Source organism: Pleurodeles waltl, chromosome 1_1 (assembly GCF_031143425.1).
Source record: "Pleurodeles waltl isolate 20211129_DDA chromosome 1_1, aPleWal1.hap1.20221129, whole genome shotgun sequence".
In the NCBI taxonomy this organism is placed as follows: domain Eukaryota; kingdom Metazoa; phylum Chordata; class Amphibia; order Caudata; family Salamandridae; genus Pleurodeles; species Pleurodeles waltl.
Window position 1 is genome coordinate 189538197 of NC_090436.1, and position 23883 is coordinate 189562079.

The following is a 23883-nucleotide window of genomic DNA, read 5'->3' on the forward strand; positions in this document are numbered from 1 at the left end:
CTCAGGGCTAGTAGCCATTGGCTACTAACCCCCCAGACCTAAACACGCCCTTAAATTTAGTATTTAAGGGCTACCCTGAACCCTAGAAAATTAGATTCCTGCAACAACAAGAAGAAGGACTGCCTAGCTGAAAACCCCTGCAGAGGAAGACCAGAAGACAACAACTGCCTTGGCTCCAGAAACTCACCGGCCTGTCTCCTGCCTTCCAAAGAACTCTGCTCCAGCGACACCTTCCAAAGGGACCAGCGACCTCTGCATCCTCTGAGGACTGCCCTGCTTCGACGACGACAAGAAACTCCCGAGGACAGCGGACCTGCTCCAAAAAGACTGCAACTTTATCCAAAGGAGCAGCTTTAAAGAACCCTGCAATCTCCCCGCAAGAAGCGCGAGACTTGCAACACTGCACCCGGCGACCCCGACTCGGCTGGTGGAGAACCAACACCTCAGGGAGGACCCCCGGACTACTCTATGACTGTGAGTACCAAAACCTGTCCCCCCTGAGCCCCCACAGCGCCGCCTGCAGAGGGAATCCCGAGGCTTCCCCTGACCGCGACTCTCTGAAACCTAAGTCCCGACACCTGGAAAAGACCCTGCACCCGCAGCCCCCAGGACCTGAAGGACCGGACTTTCACTGCAGAAGTGACCCCCAGGAGTCCCTCTCCCTTGCCCAAGTGGAGGTTTCCCCGAGGAAGCCCCCCCTTGCCTGCCTGCAGCGCTGAAGAGATCCCTTGATCTCTTATTGACTTCCATTGCGAACCCGACGCTTGTTCTAACCCTGCACCCGGCCGCCCCCGCGCCGCTGAGGGTGAAATTTCTGTGTGGGCTTGTGTCCCCCCCGGTGCCCTACAAAACCCCCCTGGTCTGCCCTCCGAAGACGCGGGTACTTACCTGCTGGCAGACTGGAACCGGGGCACCCCCTTCTCTCCATTGAAGCCTATGCGTTTTGGGCACCACTTTGAACTCTGCACCTGACCGGCCCTGAGCTGCTGGTGTGGTGACTTTGGGGTTGCTCTGAACCCCCAACGGTGGGCTACCTTGGACCAAGAACTGAACCCTGTAAGTGTCTTACTTACCTGGTAAAACTAACAAAAACTTACCTCCCCCAGGAACTGTGAAAATTGCACTGTGTCCACTTTTGAAATAGCTATTTGTGAATAACTTGAAAAGTATACATGCAATTGAAATGATTCAAAGTTCCTAATGTACTTACCTGCAATACCTTTCAAACAAGATATTACATGTTAAATTTGAACCTGTGGTTCTTAAAATAAACTAAGAAAAGATATGTTTCTATAACAAAACCTATTGGCTGGATTTGTCTCGAGTGTGTGTACCTCATTTATTGTCTATGTGTATGTACAACAAATGCTTAACACTACTCCTTGGATAAGCCTACTGCTCGACCACACTACCACAAAATAGAGCATTAGTATTATCTCTTTTTACCACTATTTTACCTCTAAGGGGAACCCTTGGACTCTGTGCATGCTATTCCTTACTTTGAAATAGCACATACAGAGCCAACTTCCTACACACGTTATGAAAATTTTTGCACTTTAAATTTCTCCCTTTTAAAAACATGGGTGTATGTTTGTGTTATACTTGTAATGGTGCCAAATATGGCTTAAGATATGACCTGTGCCACAAGTATATATGACATCGGCTCTCAGTTACCCAAACACATATATCCCATTCATATGCACACATTTTGATACATCCCCAAAGACCACACTTTCTCTGACACACGTGGCAGTCCTGTCATACTGCCCCTAGTTTAAACCATAGTTGGCTCTATGAAAATTAGGCTTAACGTCAAGTTAGTTTGGCATGGGGGTGTCTGGTAATAATGTGAGAGTTGTTTACCCTTCGGTAGCTCATGATGACTCCCTGATCAGAAGTAGCTTTCGCTAAAGAAAAGGTTGGCGACCCTTAATCTAATCAAACAACATATGGAAACTATACAGTGACCTATGTACATGTTAAGCATGGAATATATATGCATATATTTAACCCTAATACATACATTTTTAAGCAGACCTAAAGCATATCTATATAGTTTTAAAAATCATAGTTCTTATACATATTTGTACAAAGGAATACACACCTAGATACATATAATCAAATTATACATGTTTATATTTACAGGGATAAGTTGTACATTAGTCTGAGTATGGTGCTTAGGTAGAAAAGAGCCAATTCTTGAGTAGTCTTCTGAAGATACGATAGTTAGCTGTGGCTCCTATGTTGGGAGTAACGAATTCCTTACATATTTTGGATGCTTGAACAGAGAAAAATGCACCACCTATGTTTTTCCCCTTGTATGGTGGGATCTTGAGCAGAGGTTTCTTTGTTGAACGTATTTGGTGATTTTATTCCTGATAAAAAGCGGTCCTGTCCCATGTATTGCTTTGTGGGTAATACAAAGCAGCTTGAAGGTGGATCTTCTGGCAACCTGCAAACAATGTAGGGCCCTCCAGGAAAGGAAGATGCAGGTTTGTGGCTTTACAAGTCTGAGTAGTCTGGCAGCAGAGATCTGAATCAGTAGTAGTCTTTTCATAGTTGATAAAGATAATCCATGGTAGAGGCCATTGGCGTAATCCAGTTTAGATAGTACAAGAGTAGCCTGGACCTTGTGAGAAAATCGCAGGGGAGGGAAGACGCATCACAGTTTCCTTGTAATGAAGCTTGATCTTGCTAATTTGTCCACATAGGCATTCATTGATAACTTGGAGTCCATAGTAAGGTTTCTTACTTCCTTAGATACTATAGGAGGTGGTCCCAGATAGGCCAGACGCAAAGTGGGATATAATTGTTCCAATTACCATATGCGAGTAATTCTTCAGTTTTGGAAGCATTCAAATTGAGATGGCTCCACTTCATTTACTGATAAACGGCTCTGAGTTAACTGAAGGTTTCTGAGTTTCCAATATCTTGATAGCTTTCCATTTTAAGGAGTATCTCTGAGTGTCATCTGCATAGTAATAGCACGTGAGCTGAAATTAATTGATCGGTAACAAACTCATGTAGATGTTGAAAAGCATGGGTTAAATAATCGAGCTTTAAGGGAACCTGGATTTTGTGAAGTACGGTTTGGATGACAAGGGGAGGGGAGGGGGGATGAATAACATTGGTTCTGTTTTGAAGGTAGATGTGATCCCGTCAAGAGCAGTTCCCTCTAAGCCGGCTTCACAGAGTTTTTGCATTAGAGTGTCATGGTCAAATGTGTCGAAAGAAGCTGAAAGGTCCAACAGAGGTAGTGCAGCGACCCTGTTGCGGTCTACTGTGGTTTTAAGATCATCCGAGATGGCAATGAGGGAAGATTCTTCCCAGGTGGAATCCTGCTTGGGAGTCTGAAAGTACTGAGTTATTTTCAATGAACTGTGACATCTGGGCAAATGCTGCTCTATTAGTTTCTGTTGGAAAGGTCCATCTCATGCGGGTCTAGGTTGGTTCTCTTTAATAAAAGAGGTCTGTAAAGAAGAAGGAAGTTACAGGAGGAAGTTGGTGTAGGGTCACATATGTTGATGAGCGTCTCATAACCTTGTATAGAGACGTAGTCAGCGTTGGTGAGTTTTGTTGTTTGGGTGAATATACTGGCTGGTCAACCTTCTCTTTAGCACACACAATTGTGTGTGATAGTGTTAGACTTGACATGCTTTAGGGTGGTCACCCCTAACTTTTTGCCTGTCTCCCTCCACTTTTTAGACACTGTTTTTGCTGGCTCTTAGACTCTGCACACTTTACCACTGCTAACCAGTGCTAAAGTGCATATGCTCTCTCCCTTTAAACATGGTAACTTTGGATCATACCCAATTGGACTATTTAATATACTTATAAGTCCCTAGTAATGTGCACTGTATGTGCCTAGGGCCTGTAGATTAAATGCTACTAGTGGGCCTGTAGATTAAATGCTACTAGTGGGCCTGCAGCACTGGTTGTGCCACCAACTCAAGTAGCCCCTTTACCTTGTCCCAGGCCTGCCATTGCAAGGCCTGTGTGTGCAGTTTCACTGCCACTTCGACTTGGCATTTAAAAGTACTTGCCAAGCCTCAAGCTCCCCTTTTTCTACACATAAGTCACCTCTAATGTGTGCCCTAGGTAACCCCTAGAGCAGGGTGCTGTGTGGGTAAAAGGCAGGACATGTACCTGTGTAGTTTACATGTCCTGATAGTGTAAAACTCCTAAATTCGTTTTTACACTACTGTGAGGCCTGCTCCCTTCATAGGCTAACATTGGGGCTGCCCTCACACATTGTTGAAGTGGCAGCTGCTGATCTGAAGGGAGTAGGAAGGTCATATTTAGTATGGCCAGAATGGTAATACAAAATCCTGCTGACTGGTGAAGTTGGATTTAATATTACTATTTTAGGAATGCCACTTTTAGACAGTGAGCATTTCTCTGCACTTAAATCTTTCTGTGCCTTACAATCCACGTCTGGCTAGGTTTAGTTGACAGCTCCTTGTGCATTCACTCAGACACACCCCAAACACAGGGTACTCAGCCTCACTTGCATACATCTGCATTTTGAATGGGTCTTCCTGGGCTGGGAGGGTGGAGGGCCTGCTCTGACACAAAGGACTGCCACACCCCCTACTGGGACCCTGGCAGACAGGATTGAACTGAAAGGGGACCTGGTGCACTTCTTAGCCACTCTTTGAAGTCTCCCCCACTTCAAAGGCACATTTGGGTATAAAACAGGGCCTCTGCCCTACCACCTCAGACACTTGCTGGAGAAGAAACCTGAACCAGAAACTACATCCTGCCAAGAAGAACTGCCTGGCTGCTCAAAGGACTCACCTGTTTGCTTTCTACAAAAGGACTGCTGCCTTGCTGTTGGCCTGCTGCCTTGCTGAACCCTTGTCTGGCTGTAAAAGTGCTCTCCAAGGGCTTGGATAGAGCTTGCCTCCTGTTCCCTGAAGTCTCAGGTCCAAAAAGACTTCTCTTTTTTATTTGGACTCTTTGTGCGCCGAAAATTTACGCACAGCTTGCTCCGTGGCGAGAAAATCGCCACACAACGACGCAACGCCTTCGGGACGGCCGGAACTTCGACGCACGGCCTCGCAAGGAATCCACGCACCCCGGGACATCTGGTAATCCCGCGAACCACAGAAAGAGACTGCCTGCGCGCCGGAAAACAACGCACGACTTCCCCGCGTGAAAAATAATGACGCAAGTCCGTGTGCGCAGGGGAGAAATTGACGCACACACCATTTTTCCACGTATCTTTTCTTCTGCGGCCATTTGCGCAGATTTTCCACTTTAAACCAGGTACTTTGTGCTTGAAAGAGACTTTGTTTGCTTTTTAAAGACTTAAGACACTTAATATCACTTTTCAGTGATCTCTACAATTTCACCTTGCATATTTATTCGTTTTGACCTGCAATCATCCAGATAAATAGTATATATTTTTCTAAACACTGTGTGGTGTATTTTTGTGGTGCTATATTGTGTTATTGTATGATTTATTGCACAAATACTTTACACATTGCCTGCTAAATTAAGCCAGACTGCTCAGTACCAAGCTACCAGAGGGTGGGCACAGGATAGTTTGGATTGTGTGTGACTTACCCTGACTAGAGTGAGGGTTTTTGCTTGGACAGAGGGTAACCTAACTGCCAACCAAAAACCCTATTTCTAACAGATAGTAACTCTGAAAATAAGGATTTATTTTCTTTCAAAAGATTAAACTGCCTTTTTAAAATCATGATATGCAATCTCAAATATAAATTCATGTTCCAACTTACACAGCCATTCAATGTCCCGCATATTATATCTATTTCTAACATCTGCTGTGAATCAAATAAGATTTTTTTTTTAAACTTGTTTCAGTATCATTCAATATTCAAATCAACACTGCTGTAATAAATACTGTACCAATAATAAATGAGCCACACCATGCAAGCATATTCTTGGGGGTAATTGAGCTCAGACATTAATGGAGCATTACTTTTGAAACTGACTTCACTTAAACATAAGACTCACCCAATACAGGGGACAGATGTTACAGTAACACAGCTGGGATAAGTAAAGTTTCTACCACATTAGATGAGAACCTAATTTTACCACACAAAAGCCAGTAATCATTACCCTCACACTTAAAAAGCTCCTCAAAATTAGAAACCTAAACTGGGGTGCACATACAAACATGCAATTAATTCATAAACAGAATAGAAAATTATTGATATGATGAAAAAGGAATATTAAAATCATCAGCCACAAGAAATAGTGCTTGGGATAACTAAATTGTAAACACAACAAATCTGCTTGAAGCAATCATAGAAGCTCTTCCCTTTACTTATCTACACCTTACAGATGCGATTCAGAAATGTAAGTCATAACCATTTCAACATTTTTCAGGACAAAAGTTCACTGAGCTAACCTGTTACAAGCTACACAAGAGGAATAGAAATAACGGACTTAGAAATAGTTAGAAAGACGACAAAGGACACCTGAAGAACGGTCAGTGGTGTTGAATGAAGGTCTATCCACTTAAGTAAATACCAGTACAGTAGGGCTTTCCTTGAACCAAGTCTCTTAACAAAAGAAAAATCATACTCCGAAACAGAGGCAGTCAAGTAATGAAAGTCAGAAACATTCAAAGACAGAAGGCAAATGCCAGGACGGAGACATTCCTCTTAAGAGACATTTCAGAGACTGCAGTTTTTTACAAATCCTCGGTGGCACAGAGGAAGGATCGAAAATGCCAATGCTGGGAATCTAAGATAACCTCTCCAGATTTAATTCAGCCACCACCTCACCTGCCACCAATATTTGACTTCAGTAACTTCACAACAACTCTCATCCTTCACAAAACTGAATATTGGGATAGAAAGCAATAAATCCATTTTCCTAAACAATAACATCTCAGAGCAACTGCAGCAGCACATTTTGCAAGTTTCTTTCCAGTCACATCCACATAAAGTAGTAAAGCAGAACTAACCCTGGCACAAAAAAAAAAAAAATACAATATACATCAATATATGTGCGTCCCTTTACTCCTTCAGAAAAGGCCGAATTTTAAGCTGAAATGGAAAAAATTATGCAAACGAAATATTCTCATGTTCAAAGCTGCACACCAACAGTGGAGAGGATGAATGGTGGAGGCCCACTTGTAATAAATCTTGAACATCTGCCAAATTCATTAAAAAAAAAAAAAAACATCTGACTGCCAACTAGCCAAGCGGTTAAAACTATTAAGGCCTTTTACAGATGACCCTGGGACAAGAATATATAATACGTTGAATTGCTCGGTCACAAGATTATGTACAGACAGTGGTGGTGGAAGCAGAAACGGAAGTGTTGGTAAAAAAATATGTTTTTCATGGTTTAATGGTGGTTGTAACAGTGGTTAAGTTAGTGTGGGCATGGTGGTAGCGGCAGTAATGGAGGAAGAGAAGAGCAAGACAGAGCCAGAGAATACATGTTGGCATTAGGTGAGCACTGGGTGCATGTGGAGGGAGCCAAATGAGGGGGAACAACACTGGGTGTGCTCTGCTGTTTGTACACGGGAACACAGGTGGAGCTCAATCAAAAGCAATGGGGCAGCATCAAGAAATACTGGGTATGTGGAAATTAGCAAAGCAGCATAGACGCTATGGGAAGAAGAAGGGCTAGGCTGGGCAGGAGCAGTCATATCGTGAGACAGGGCAGACAGTTCAGGGTACTGCATGAACTGCCATACGTGTTCTGTCTGTTTGTGTCGTTTCCATGCTCCCGCAATATACTTTATCCAAGCAAAAACTCAATTAAGGGTCCTGGCAAAATGACATTTTGAGCATTTCGCATAAGTGTAAAGCAAAATGCCAGAAATTATGCTGTGGTTCATATTTTTCCAGACTTTGTTGAGAACCAACGTGTAAACAAATTAAAAGATGCCGCAAACACATCAGGAATGAAAGTACCTTATAAGCGGTTCTAAATAAACATTAATCCATACTTAAAACCCAACTATAAATATATAAAACTTTGGTAGACACTGCAACAGTATAGGGACCTCAAACCAGCTTTAGCTGCACAACACATGACTAGTAAATTATATTTGATTCCATGCAACTGAATGGGAGAAACGGTCATAAAAAAATTGATGAGCAGAGGAATATTGTGAGCTCATAGGTTTACATACAATCATCCACCAGGCACAATAAAAGACGTGTAGAAATGAGCGCGACGGTGAGGTTCCGTCATACCAGATAGTTGAGTTGGTGAAATTGTGTGCATGCTTATAAGCTGATTTTATTACATGCTTTCTACTATTGAGATAAAAACCTTTTATTAACAAGGGGAAAATATGCAAACATTAACAAATAATAAGAAAGGATGGTTGCATGCTTTTTAGTTTGCAACCATTTTGGAGCGTGTTTATTATTTTTCTACTTTCCAGACACGCGGTCAATTATGTCAAAGTGATGATAAAATAGTTGTGTTGAACCTTTAGACCAAGTCTGGGTGTATAACCCAAGAATACGTGTTGACATCATTATCCATAGCGCTGAAACAAAAGTACATGTTGCACCTGTCAGACTAAATGGCTAAAGCTACGCAGTATATAGACAAGACAACCAACGCAATCCAGCTCTTTAATAGTACGATACCGGGGGGGGGGGGGGGGGGGGGGGGGGAGGAAAAAAAACAAACAAAAAAAACACACACGTGTAAATATGTATTGTGTTAAATGAGCGATGACAAAATTAAATAATTAAGGGCTGTTAGGTTCTCAATTTGTGCTACACACCAAAGCACGTTATTCTTCCTCATTTCTCACATATCCGAGGGGTAGCAAGTGAAAAGAAATGCAGAAATATTACCTTCAGCTAAAATAAATAAATAAAAAACCCACACACCACAACAAACCCTCGCCCCCACCTCCCCCGCCGCAGGGAAAAAGGCCAAACCGAGTAAAGACCTCATGTAGCAGTTTGCAGTAGTATTCATCTCCGGTAAATCAATGTAACCGGGGAACCCAAGGGTTTCTCCCAGGTGGACAGTTTGGTTAAGCATAACAATAATGCATCTTGGAAAGTGATAATCTCCATATCTTCCATGTCATTTATTCTTCTTTATTTTTCACTATTATATGTGGACAATGGAATTATGTGTCAGGGAGGATCAAACTATGCAGGTATATTAGCTAAATTATGCAGCAAGAAAAGGCAAATTATACGGTGCCATGGGGACACATTTTTTAACAGTATTAGTTAGACTTGGCCCTCTCAGCAGGGTCATCCCCAAACATTTTGCCTTTTCCCTTCCGGGTATGCCGAATTTGCTTTTACTGGACTCAGGACTGTAGCACTGGTTAGCAGGGGTAAAGAGCACAGACCACTTGCACTCACCTCATAAAACCTGGTTAAAAAAAAAAAAAAAAAAAAACAGCTTACACCTGATTAACATATTTTATTTACTTATAACGCACAAGTAAAGTGGTACACCATATACCCAATGGTAGAAAAATTAAATGATACTAATGGGCCTGCAGTAGTTATTGTGCCACCAATTTCAGTAGCCCCTTTAATCATGTCCCAGCCTGCCATAGCAGCCTACATGCAGTGAAAAACTGCCAATGAGTCTTGGCAAAATGAACCACTTGCCAGGCATAAAATCCCCATGTTTAATACAATTAAGTCACCCTACAGTTGGCCCTAAACAGCCCACAGGGCAGGGTGCATTGTATTTAAAAAGTTAGAAATGTCACTTTAATAACTTTACATGTCCTCTTAGTAATAAAAAAAAAAAAGTTTTTCACTTCTGTGAGGCTTACTTCTCCCATAGGACAACAGCTACCTTGTTATTATACTTAATAAGTGATAACTTGTTTGGGAGCAGGTAGAAATGTAATGTTTGGTGTCCAAGAAGTTTCTGAAAAAAATTGATATGAATGGCAGCAGAATAGGCCAGGCACCAAAATAAAAGTGCCCCCTTTAGTGAATTAGATCGCTTAAAAAGTGACCCCTGTTTGCATAGTGGGCAGGTTTGAGCCTGAAAGACACGCTGTAGAAGTGTTTTGCAAGGTATCGAAGGCTGCATGCATTTCTGCTTTGCTGCAGGTGGTGTTTGTTTTAATATCAGCGAAACAAACAGTCAAATTGGCCCAACAGACCATAATACAGGCCCACGGGAAAAAAAAGCCCCACACACTGACCAGTCAGACCAGCCCAACTGGAACTGCCCGATGGCCATGTAAGCCAGTCTGACCCTGAATGGCGGATTTTACTGCCTACATTTACAACAAATTTTTGTAACCAAAGGGAGATCTAAACGGGGCATTTCAAAACACAAGTGTCAAGAAAACATTAGGAGCAATTTAGTGTTGCTTCTACTCCCTGCCCCCGTGTATTTGGAAGGTCTACTGCACAACGTCATAATGCATGCAGTATACTCTGTGCCTGCCCTGTTTATGTAGAATGTCTGATTTTGCAACATTCTAAAGAGTTGCTCTGTCCCGGTCCTGTGTATTTGGAAGGTTGCACTGAGGGTTGTCTTAATGCATGTGAAGTTCTTCGGTTTACTTTGCTCTACGGTTGCTTACACTCTCTCAAATCCCCCTCATGGGAATCAAGCAGCACAGCAGTAGAGTAGCATTTGTTACATGGGTATTATTGCAAGCAAAGAATAAGGACCCCCACCCCCTATTTTGGTAGTAAAATATTTTCAAAGCAATGGGCCCCGGAGCTACTTCACCAGCATCACTATTAATAACAATGCCCCTGCCCTAAACCAAAAGTGCACTTTCTATCTTATGAAGACAAAGAACAATTGCTGTAAGTGGCCAAGGTCAATTCACAAGAGGATTGGCCTTCTAAATCTATTGTAACCAGAGCTTTGGCTTTTGTTTCAGTATACTTGAGTGTGAACTAAGACCCACTCAAACTGCTAATATAATGCTGACCCCTGCACACACTTCTGCCAGTCATGTGTAACTGGCAAACAGGTTGAGGTCGGGCACTGAGCCCCTAAGAAGCATGCACCTCACGTATTGAGAACTGTAGAATGCAATGCTTTCCTTTTGCTCCTGGTCCGTAGTGCTCCTCAGAAAGCCTCCCAACATTATTCCCTGGCCTTTCGTCTGTAGGGATTTGTATTAACCGATTTGGTGCTCTATTTTAAAGAGCCACAGATGAATGAACGTCTGAATCTTCCCTGCAGAAGACATGATCTACACCGCTGTAGGCCATGTGTTCGGCAAGAAAGACGCAGACTTTCATGGTTATATTTGCGCGCCTCTAGTGCATTCTGTATAGTGTGCAGTTACCACTGGCCCCTTCCTCCGAAAGGCCTCCCATCCTTTTGTAGCTCTCAACCCCAGTCCAGTATGAGACTACCCCACGTGAGCAGTATACTGCCCACATTTCCAGGGGGAAGAGATGGGAGTCCAGCCTGGGCAGCAGTCAGCCACAAAGAAAAGTTAGATTCCAATGGCTGGTATAGGCTTGCTGTCCTGGACCAGGCATGTTAAAACTGTTCTGTTTCTCCATGTAAAAACCAGCGAGGACAAGGGCAGAACTGACGGACACCAGCGAATGACGACAAGACAAATTGCAGATTTCTTTAAGCTAAGCTCCAACAAAAAGAAAGAGAGAGACGAGGCTTCAAAAGTGATAGAGTTGCTCCCTAGCCTTAACTGCAACTTCCGAACTGTGTGCCCTGGAAAAATACTGTAACTCTAAACCCACGTGATATCGGCTTAATTCACCTAGGAGTCTGATGAACTCCTCCTCCACGCCGCAATTGCTTATCAATAGTGGGCAACAAGCAGCAGCATCAGGTGCTAGGTGGCAGAGGTCACGGACACCACACCCACTCCAACGTTGTACTCCTTGACCTGCCCTGTCCATTTTGTTTAATATAATCTTGTGATCCTGCCCTCAGCTGTTATTAACGCCTCAAACTCAACCCTATGCCTCACAATAAAACTCGCCACACCCACTACAGTGTCATCACTGTCTTAGCTTATGACTCCAGGACAAGGGAAGTCTCATCCAGCCAGTGCTTGTGGAAAAGGCCATCCCTGCAACCCAATATCCCCAGCCCAAAGAAAATTCACCTTTTCATCTTGTTTTATCACCGAGCAGGAAATGAAGTTTGTCTCCAGCTGCTTGGTGTTTTTCCTCATTCTTTTGTTTCTATCTAGGGTGGCAGGGCAACACCCCTCACACTCATTCACTGCAGCCACTCTTGGTATTCTTCCCAGACAGCCACACAACAGGGACTAGGTATTAGCAGGATGGGTCATTCCAATGCAGGATTGGGGTGTGGGAGGGGGAGCAGATCTGTGCAAAGCACCTCCTGCACTTCAAAAACACTGCCTCAGCTCACACCACTGTGGCCTGCTGTGTACTTAAGGTGACTGACCTGCAGCATCAAGAGCCCTACCCTGCCACCTGAAGCCTGCCCTGTGCCCTCAAAGGACTGACCTGCTGTTTGGGACCTCCTTTGAAACCTGGAGTTCCACAGTGACTCCAAGGGCTAGTTGGCTGGCCTACTGATCGGTCTCAGGCTCCAACAATCTTGAACCTGTGCGTGGACTCAGCCTGAGTGAGTCTTGACTATCCGAGTGGTGCCCTGATAGCCCAAATAAAAAAACTTGGGAAATTTCCAACCAAATAGACCGTTAAGAAACGTTCATTGCAACTTTGTCCAGCGGCAGCCCAGCGAGGACGCCTTCTAATCAGACACTGCTGGTTGCCTTGCTCCATGGAACTTTACCTTCTCAGACATTTTTCTTTCAAGTCAAAAAGTAAGCAGAGACTGGGCCCAATCCTCTTTGTGTATCCGAACCGTGTACCATTACAGCTATAACTTTCGACTTTGCACCAGCCTTGCACAATTAGATGTCCACAGTTGGCACTTTGATCTTTTTGGCACCTATTTTTACCTTAAACTTTAGAAATTCATAACATCAAGTTCTAGTGATTGGATTTCTGTTGCTTTGGTGTCAAACATTTTGTTGAAATGTACTCTATTTTTCCAAATCAGTGTGGGATTTTACTTGTGTTGGTTTCTCACTTTATTACATTTGTGCGCTGCAAAAATTCTTACACATTGTCCCCAAGTTAAGTCTGACTACTTCTGTGCCAAGCTACTACAAGCTTAAGCACTACTTAATTTAATGACTTTTTGTGGGTCACCCTGACAAGGACTGTGGCTGTTGCTTGGGAACGTTTCATTCCCTTCAACCAACACCCTAATTTCTCAAAGTATTACTTCACTATTTTGTCATTTTTAGGGGATCATACTATATAGTGAAGCTGCCTGGATGTGAAATGCATATTGTGAGCTTACCAGGAACATAAAGGGCATGCAGTCTGCCCATTGCTTATCTTTACTGCCCCTCAAATTTGTCTGCTTCTTGTTAAATGGCTTGCTGTGCCTCTCATGCGTTTTGTCCCTCCACAGTTCATTTCCAATTTACTTGTGTCCTTGCACTGCTCACTCTTAGGGAAGTACTTATTTTGTCTCAAGAACTCCACAACATTGCACATGTTTTCCAGCCATCTCCTTGTACGCTTCTCTCCCGCCGTATGCTGTGTGTTATTCACTTGCACGTGTGATTCTCCCCATCATTTTTTATGTGCTTTCCCTCATGTGCCTCTCGCCCAAGTTGATTTCTGGCCTGTGTGCTTTGTGCTTCTCCTGCGGCTCCATGTTGTGCTCTTTTACCTATTTGCTTTTCTCCCTAACACTTCACATGGCACTCTTATCAGTTTGCTTTTCTCTGACCCCACCCTTGTCCTCTGTATTGCTTCCCACCCACACCCTCTGTGCTGTTTCTACCCCACCAGTGTTCCAAAATAAACAAAGAAATTAATCTACAAAATGACAGAGGTGACACGTGCTAAGCTTTTTTCCCTCTTCTTGAGCCATGCTGCACAATATTAGGGGTGCTTTACAGTATTGCTAAAAACCACTGACGAAGCCAATACATCATAAAAGTGTGACCTACTGGCGTGCCAATGCTTGTTACAAGTTAACACTGTCTAGGCAAAGGTTTCACCTCAGTAGCATTTTAACATGCAAGTACAGCATTCAGCAACCTAAAGGTGACCAGTCACCCTTTGCAAAGGGCCTTCCAATGTGCAAAAACATTAGGGACAGCATTTTTAGTAAATTTTACTTTGACTCAGCTAGAAACAGAGGCATGTTTTGGTCAAATCTGTTATTAGGCAGCACATATTGATTATATTGCAATTGCAGCAAAACTATAATTATGTACAAAATACTGCAGCAATGCATAATTCCAGTGTGTGTATGTATGTATATATATATATATATATATATATATATATATATATATATATATATATATATATATATATATATATATATATATATATATAGAGAGAGAGAGAGAGAGAGAGAAAGAGAAAGAGAGAGATTATATACTTGCCACTCCTTTCGTTTGACTAAGTACTTTCAATAATGTCTTTCTTGTGGTCTGTCATCTTAACGACTCATGCCTCAGTTAAAATCACATGTACTGTTTTTGCCAGTTATCAGAGCAGTGCTTTCCTAAGCTCTGAATCAAAGTTTTGGCTATTTATTTTTAAATGGTTCTTTCACAATGAAAGTCTTCGAAAATGACTTTTTGATTCATCTCAAATCTATTTTGTGGTATCCGTATTTCAGTTAAACATGTTATTTCTCTTAAGGTCACCTTGCATAGGTCACATTACCAGCTGTCTTTTGACTGGGATTTCTCACATGGAACTGTGAGATGGTGCAAGTAAGTGAGCAACGTACTTCGACATAGGCAATGCAGCATTTGATACTGTTGACCATAACCTCCTCTGTCACAGACTCTCTAAGATGGTGATAGGAGGCATTGCTCTCTCGTGGCTTTCCTCTTTCCTTACAGGAAGATCTTTTCAAGTTTTAGACCGTTTTTTTTTCTTCAGGTATCTATCCTTTGACCTGTGGAGTTCCTCAGGGCTCTTCTCTGAGCCCGACTCTTTTTAATATTTATTTATCTTCCTTAGCTAAGGTGGTTCCCCCATAACCTCTCCATGGTCACCTATACTGACGATACTCAGTTAGTAGTATCCCTTTCCAGGACTGGGCATTCCTCCTCCGCCAGCCTCTCTTGCTATTTGGCAGACATTGCCAACTGGATGACCCTATCTAAACTGAAATTTAACGACGGAAAATCTGAGGTAATGATTGTGGTTAATGGCCCTCCTGTCTTTCCTCTAACTTCTTATTCAGAGGTCTTCAGTAGCCTTCCCCCTCCTAAGACACACATCAAGAGCCTTGGTTTTTGGCTTGAGCCCCGTCTAACTATGGAGATCCAGTCTAAAAAGGTCTCATCTATGTGCTTTGGCCTTTTGAGATCTCTTAGGAAGATTCTGAATCTTCTACCACCCATAGCTAAAAGAATCCTCGTTCGGGCGCTGATTCTTTCTCGCCTTGACTACGGCAATTCTTTGTTCATTAGTTCTCCATACTACGTGATAAGGAAACTCCAAGTCGTACAGGATGCCGCAGCCAAACTGCTTACTAATTCACCTAGGCATTTGTCTGCGAAGCCATCACTTGCAGCACTCCACTGGTTGCCTATAAAACAACGTATTCAATTTAAATCCTTATGTCCGATCCATAAAGCCCTACATGATGGGGGTCCCTTTTTGCTTAGACACCATCTCTCTATATATGCCCCCGCTAGACTGCTGTGTTCATCTACCTCACGGCAAGTCCACATAGCACGATTTAAGAGATCCTGGGGAGGTAACTCCTTCACGGTGAGAGCTGCTCGGCTATGGAAGTCCCTTCCGTTAGCACTTCGACATGAATCTTCCGAACGTCTATTTAGGAAGAAGCTGAAAACAATTATTTTTGCTGCTAATTCCTTGCCTTAATTTTGCTCTTCTTCTCTCTTTTTCCTCCCTGGGAGCTTTCACGTATCTCAGCGCTTGGACGCCCCAGGGTAGCTACGCGCTTTACAAATTCATAAACTCAAACTCTGCGAATACTAATGGAAAACAGAAGCTTTAAGGATTAAGTGGAAATATAAATTTGTTCTTCAGTGACTACATCAGCTGAGACAGTTCCATCTTGGAGACGTCAAAATAAACACAAGCATCAGCTGTTTAAACACATATATATTTGGAAATGTGCGCTTAAAAAGATTTCTGAAAGTTTCTAATCTAGGCAACACTCAACAAGAATCTTATGTAATGGGAAAACTACTCATAAAGCCAATCTACATCAAAAGAAATGGCCATTCTATCAGTACCCAAACCTATGTGGAGCAATCTTTAATTAGGCTATCAAAACTAAAACCTTAAATTAAGTACTCTAGTATGTGGTATAAAGCACGCTCTGCTACAAGGCCATATGAGAAACCGGACAAGTAGCAAATTCGTTTAGCCCAACACTATTTCAATCTTGAAGGCCCAATTCACAACCTCAGACTTTCGGAACGAATGTGGAAAGGTACATCCTAAACCAGTGCATAAAGAACATAGTACAGAAATGTCGAAATTCATATTTCGCCAAGAAACGAATATGCTATGAAAGAATATAACAAATTTAGCAAAAGCCGTTTGAGACACCACATTTAGAAGAAATACCACAACCAAGAAGAAGAAAATATTTGTGCAGCAATCTAAAGACAACCTTGCAATTCAAATTCATTCTCGCTATGGGCATCAATGAGGCCCCGATTCACCATAGGTAACGATTATCAAAAATAACGATTACCCTAAACAGCTTCTAAAAACAGAGCCAGAGCCACGTACGCCACTTCATAATCCAGCAAAGTATTAACTTTTTTAACCTGAACGCAAAGAAGAAATATAATAATGTTATTGTGTTAAATGGGTCGTTACATCAACTGACAGTGCCATAAATTATTAGTTTCAGTATATTTTATGCAAACAGAAATACGAAGAGAACGAAAGTAAATGTTTAAAGCCAGCTAGTAAAAAGAATCATATTACTGGCTTTGTGCTTTTCACAAATTGCGTTTAACGTCTAATTTTGAATCTTGAATGGATTAGGTAACATTGCGTAAAATATAGAATATGGACTCGACAGACGGCATGAACAAATCTAAAGAGAGATAGATAAGGCACCTTAGTAAGAGACTAACCGGCTCAACAGATGACGGGTTTAGTGTTAATGAAGAGGTCAACTGGCCCTCATCGTTGTCTGTGTGTCAATCTATGTATAGCGGTTCAGATGAAAACAATCAGTGTTTGGAAGTCTTACGTACAAAATAAACAATGTTACACGGAATATAAATAAGTGCAGGTCACGGGTGTTGTCAGTAGAGCCCTGCTCTGGAAAATGGTAGAGATGCTTTTGAGAATTTTTATTAAAAGGACTTGTGGCAGGGATCGCAGCTGATCACCAAACCACTTTATGGCGAAAAGTAAGCTACAAAGGTGCTATAAGGAAGTATTCTTGGGAGGCCAGACTTGTGATATGTTCAACGAGTAGGTACTTTCCTGCTAATGACTCGTCAGTTGAACTAAAGTGTGGCCTGTGACAAAGGGTTCTTAACAAAAACAAACTGAACAACGGTAGATGAGGATCACGCAAAATGCCAATTCATGTGTTTACGAATAGAATATTTACAGTGTTGAAGGATTTACTCAGTGGCGATCATCCTCCAAGATGTGCCCTCCACCAATGTATGATGAAGATGCGGCAAGTAAAAAAACTCACAGATTAACAGAAATTGGATTAGTCAGATACAAAGGCTGCATGTGATGGGAACTACAACCAACGTCCAATATGAATAGTCGTGTTTAATGAATGCACAGCTGGTTAGAATGTGCACAAAGAGGTAAAAATTCACACTCCCGCGATTGTGTGCTTCCGGGTACCATCTGCCCAAATGTATTCCCTTGAGAGATTCCTACAGCAGCTGAGGAGGACCTGCTGATCCCTGGTAAAATTAGATCTCTGCAAATTAGATTCGTCTAAATCTACTATTGAGAAACCAGTGTAATAAGCAACATTTTCAGGTCGCAGTTTTAAAATGTGGATTTCAACACGAGAAAAACAAACCAAAAATAGTATTTGCCTCAGAGTACAGAGACTTGATTGAGTCCACGACCATGGCACGCTCCTCACCCCGACCCCTTCCCCCAAATAAGGAGCCGCAGCTAATATTCTAGTCTAAATTTTCCTATAAATACGTATCGGTTAAGGATTACAGGGCGTCTGTCTAACCGTTTGCAAAACCCTTGGTGAGGGAGCTGCTGAGCGAGGAGTACTTTTTACAATACATTTCCATATGATCGTCCATACTTTTAGTACTCGCACTGCTGCAAATCACACTGCGCCTCTCAGCCTAAGAATTTTAAGAGGGGACTATTGTGTCCGGGAAACACGCACCTCCACGGTGTAGTCGAGGATAAAGAACGAAACAGATAATTGTAAAGTCAAGCCTAAACATCTGGTTCTCTCTCCACCGGAGACTATAGAGGCTGCCGATTATAGCATACTAGGTAAGGCATAGCACTACCCGCAGGGATCGCTCCCTCGAGATGCGGCAGTATGAAGACTGCGAGACGGTCAATTCTCCTACCCCCGCCATTTTGCACGGCGATTATTTCCAACATGGCGCCAGCCCGTGTGCCCGAGATCCGCAGTAAGGCCGTAACATCCAAGGTGCTAAGAGTGCGGGTAGTGATCTTATGTCGAGGTCTGAATTCGCCGGAGAATAAGGACACGGCAACAATCTGACCACCTTAGCCCCCGTACAGTTGTTCAAGCGCAGTATCTGCCGCGCAGCTCTCACCTCTTCCTAGGCTGCACTGATCACCTGCTGCGGACCCGGTCCCCCTTGATACCCGTAATTTGGACTCCGCTTGCCTGTTTTTTCCCCCTTTCTTGTTATCGCCTGCAGAGATGAATTTATAACCGGAAGTGACGTCTTTCGCAACAGAAGAACGGGCCACCTAGCGTCACTGACTCAGTGCCTATAGTAACGCGGTGCGTCACGAAATAGCACCAATGAGCATAATGGACATATTGTGGTTGGCGCGGAGTCCAGTGTTTTCTGATACTATTGCCTACAACGCGAAACAAAAGGACATCTTGTGATTGGCAACTGAGTTGAACGCTGCTACGATATAGACTCTTGACAAACCGTCCTTTTTCAGAGACCTTTGGTATAATAGGTTGCACACCTTTTGACATGCTGCGCTGGACATTTTTGTGTGCATATATGAGATTTCTGTTTCTGCAGAATGTTTAATATGCGACCCTTTCATATCTTTTGCTTAACACATTAACACGCTAAAAGCAGCAATTGAAGCGGATAAATAAATATATAGCAATTGTGATCACGAGTACAATGTGGGCGTGTCCGCCAATGTCGGGGCGGAATCAATTACTTTGCTAAAAGAGCAAAATATACTGTAAATATTTTATTGGCGTTTGACTCACAGGTGACTGCGTACACAATTTAATGCACACAGCTCAAATGAAAAGAAAATACAGCTTCAGGGTTGTAGCTGTGGGGCGGGGGCATTTGAGGGGCGGGCCAGGCTGTAATAATTTTTGCCTCCCAAGTCAGAATACAGGCATAATGTACCCTAGAGATCCAAATGCCTGATCAAGTCCAGATGCAGTGTCAGTACTGGTTACCATAGGTCCAGTCTTACCGTTGTTTGCCCAGGGAAACAATAAGAGCAGTGAGCAGAAAATTCTGAACCCAAGCGTAGAGAACAAGAGGTTCGAAGAAAGCGCAAAAATGATATCCCCCATGAGACTGACATTTAATGGAACAGGTCAATTAATCAATTTGAGTTCTTTTAGGACTACTCCAAATAATCAGGGAAGATTCAACATGGGTTCCAGTCCAAGCAGGGTAATACCAGAATACTCCGAGCATAACGTTACAGCAAGTGCCTGGTATAAGTAATAACAACATCTCATTACAGGGTTTGACAGCTCAGCAGTTAACTGAATGTTTGGAGAAGTTGAGTAGCTCCCAAAGAGTTTCCAGCGGAGGAAGTGTACCAAATTTGACCTGGCCTAGATTAGAGGCAGAAAACGTAATGGAGGGAACAATGGTGTTGGACAGAATTGACACATTCCGAGAAGACAAGTTACGTTATTTGTGCAGACTGATTACCAACAAAGCAGGAGTAGTACATCACAAATTAGCAGACCTGGCAAAAACATACTACATAGAAATTGAGAAAACAAAGCATTTAAAGAGGAGGTGCAGAATAGAGTTTGACTCAAAGGACTTTGAGAACATGAGAGTCCCGGAATGAAAATTCACATTAGGGAATTAATACAGAGCATTCAAACATGGGGACCATTAGATAAGTGGGAAGGCAGATGGGTGGAGAAAAGAGACAAAACGAAAAGGGATTCTGCGAATCTTACTGTGAATGTGCAGCAGGTTGAGGATCCAGTGAAAATCCTAGCAATGAGAGAGATTCTCAGAGGAAATTTTGTCCATGTTCCTTGGAGCAGAAGTGACGTTTTGTCATTTACAAATGATTATCCCAGGTTGAGAGAGAAGCCAGTGGAATGGTACCAGCAAACAGATAGGTTTGTGAAACTCGCAATATGCCTGTGGGAGGATTTGAACACCGTGTTAGAAATAGTAGTTCCAGCAGACTTATGGGTCGAGTGCAGAAGAAGTGTAGATTGTCCGAGAAGAGAACCTCGGAGAGATCCAGCAACAGGTGCATCGTCTCCTGACGTAATTAAATATTACTATAAGGTGATTGAATTTTTGAAAACTAGAATTTTGCCCAAGAATATTGACTGGCAGAGAATAGACAGGACAGTTCAGGAAGCAAAGGAGTCAATACATGCATACTATGAGAGATTTTTGCAGGCGTTCAAACATTACAGTGGGACAGAAACAATTGAGCCAAAAGACATGATTCATTTTGTGTTCAGATTTGTTGACGGATTGAGACCTGAAGTTAGCCAGATGATTAAGAGTAATTTGATTTGTTGGCAAGCGGAGCCGATTGATGAAGTATTGCAGTATGCAAAATACTGTACTGATGAGATTGAGTTGAAACAGAGAAATTATAAAGAATGGCAATGGTGATGCAGATTAAAGGGACACAATAAGGAACGCAGGGAAGTTCTCCACAGCAGAAGCTGGGAAACATGTGGTTACAAAACCAGGCGAAAGGTAGAGGTCGTGGTGGAATTGGAAATGTGAACCATGGTCCTGATTTGAATACTGTAGTTGTTCAGAATGATGTGCAAGGAATGAAAAGAATGTTACCATGTCACGCTTGCAGAGGCCTTGGACATTGGAAAAAAGGAGTGTCCGATGTTTATGGAGGAAGGTGTTGTTCAGCAGACAAACTAAATCAATTCTTTCCCAAATATGAGAGGAACGACAATGAGAGGTCAAAATCCAAATTTACAAAGTAATGTGAATCAGGTGCAAGATTTTCAGCCTATGCAACAAATGCAAATGCCGTGTTTGCAGATGCCCCAGTCACAACAAATGCAACCTCAAGTTCAAATGGTACCTAGGCAGCACATTCAAATACTTCAAGCCCCAACGTAGCAGCAGCAGGTGATGCTTCCTCAGCAGGTCACATGTCAAAAGCTTAAGCTTAATCAGAGTAATAACACAATACATCAATACCCATTACACAGTGAGGATGGAATAAACAATGATTTGGTGAGTGATAGTTTGGATGAAGAGGAATGTGTGTTAGCAGCTTCATTAGAAGTAGATCAGAAAGGTCCATACGAGAAGGGAAAAGTGATGGGTCACAAAGTTTCATTTTTAGTTGGCACAGGAGCTACATGCTCTACAATGAGAAATGGAGTTCCAAACCTGCACCTTTCAGGGAAAACAGTGCAGAAAGTAGGAGTTGCAAACCATTACCTGACAAACCCAATTACAGAACCGGTCCAGGTTAAAATTGGCAACTTTAAAGGATTACACAGATTCGTAGCTTGTGACTCAAGTCCGGTATCCTTACAAGGAATGGACTTGCTAAGCAAAATGAGGTGTTCAATTACTTGCTTAAATGATGGAATTGCAATTCAGACAAACAGTGATGATGACAATGACTTCTCCACAGGAACAGATTGTGACACAGTGGATGAAGAGTACCCTTTGATCAGTTTCTTTCCAGTTTTGACAGTGCAAAATCTTCCTTCTGGCTTACAGGGAACAGTTAAAATGAAAGTGTGGGATTTTAAAGGAAAAGACATTGGTCTGATCAAAGGAGTTGAGCCAGTTAAGGTCCCAGTCAAGCCAAATGCGATTTCCCCCCAGATTCCTCAATACCACATGACACAGGACACGACTGAAGGGATTGCACCCATAATTGCAGAATTTGTAAACCAAGGTGTTTTAAAAGTAGTGTTGAGAAGCCCATGTAATTCACCAATAATGGGATTGCGAAAGCCATGTAGGACATTTCGTATTGTTCAGGATTTGAGGAAAGCAAAATATAATGGCCCTCATTACAACCAGGGCTGTTCTGGAGGAAGCACCGCCAACAGGCTTGCAGCGCTGCCCAGGGGATTACGAGTCCCCCTACCGCCAGCCTTTTCCTGGTGGTTTGAACCGCCAGTAAAAGGCTGGCGGTACGGGGAGTCGCGGGGCCCCTGGGGGCCCCTGCACTGCCCATGCCACTGGAATGGGTAGTGCAGGGGACCCCTGACAGGGCCCCGTGCAGCTTTTCACTGTCTGCTATGCAGACAGTAAAAAGCGCGACGGGTGCAACTGCACCCGTCGCACGGCCGCAACACCGCCGGCTCCATTTGGAGCCGGCTTCTGTGTTGCGGCCGAGATCCCCGCTGGGCCGGCGGGCGGAAACTAAGTTTCCGCCCGCCGGCCCAGCAGGGATCTCCAAATGGCCGCGGCGGGGGTGCAGCCGCATTGGCGGCCACCCGGCGGTCCGATCTTGTCTAGATATTATCATGGTTAAGCACATGTTGGAGGGGATGCTATGATTCACACATTTAAGCAGTTTTGGTTCAATCCAAAGTTTAGACAGGTTGCCGAAGCAATTTGCCATCGTTGCATCATCTGTCAATAGATGAACATCGGAAAAGGGACTGTGGTCAATATGAGCCACATTGAAAGAGCGGGACGTCCATTTAGCAGAATAGAGATGGATTTTATTAAAATGCCTGTGTGTGGAGGATTGAGATATGTGTTGGTGATTGTATTTTTAGCCACTGGATTAAAGCTTACCCCACGTGAAGAAATGACAGCCTTAAAGTAGGGAAGTTATTGCTTAGGGAACTGATACCACGGTTTGGGTTTTCAATCTCTTTAGAATCAGATAGAGGAAGTCACTTCAACAATGAAGTAATTAAATTACTATGTTCAGCTTTAAATATTGAGCAGAAGTTGCAATGTGGCTACCGCCCTGAAGCCTCAGGACTTGTTGAGCAAATAAATGGTACCCTGAAGTCAAGAACTGCAAAGATGTGTGTGTGCACATGAATCTGAAATGGATAGACACACTGCCATTAGTTCTGATGAGTATGAGAAACACCCCCGACAGGAAAACTGGACTGTCTCTGCATGAAGTCCTCATGGGCAGAGCAATGAGGTTGCCAGAGGTTCCTGCCATGCTCTTGTGAACATAACAGATAATATGGTGTTGGATTATTGCAAAGATCTGGCTGATGTGGTTCACTCTTTCTCTCATCTTGTGGAAGCCACCACACTGCAACCTTCTCAAGATCAAAGCCACAACCTGAGAGCGGGAGACTGGGTTGTGATCAGAAAACACGTGAGGAAGGCTTGCATGGAGCCCAGGTGGAAAGGGCCACACCAAGTAGTGCTGGGTACTACTACAGCTGTGAAGTTCACTGGAGTTCCTAACTGGATCCATGCCAGCCATACTCTAAAAGTACCCTGTCCTTTGAACAATGAAGAAGAGTTGTTGAGCGTAACAACAACTTCCAGACAAACCCCAG

The 23883-nt window shown here is 43.0% G+C and overlaps 1 protein-coding gene across 1 annotated transcript in view; it reads right to left on the minus strand.

The window, feature by feature from the left end:
- The window catches only part of ZFR (zinc finger RNA binding protein), a 501254-nt gene extending 482359 nt beyond the window's left edge, over nucleotides 1-18895 (minus strand). The window contains exon 1 of the mRNA XM_069233188.1: nucleotides 18743-18895. The gene's annotated coding sequence lies outside the window, so the exon portion shown is untranslated. The remainder of the gene's footprint in view (nucleotides 1-18742) is intronic.
- Between the last annotated feature and the right edge of the window lie 4988 nt (nucleotides 18896-23883).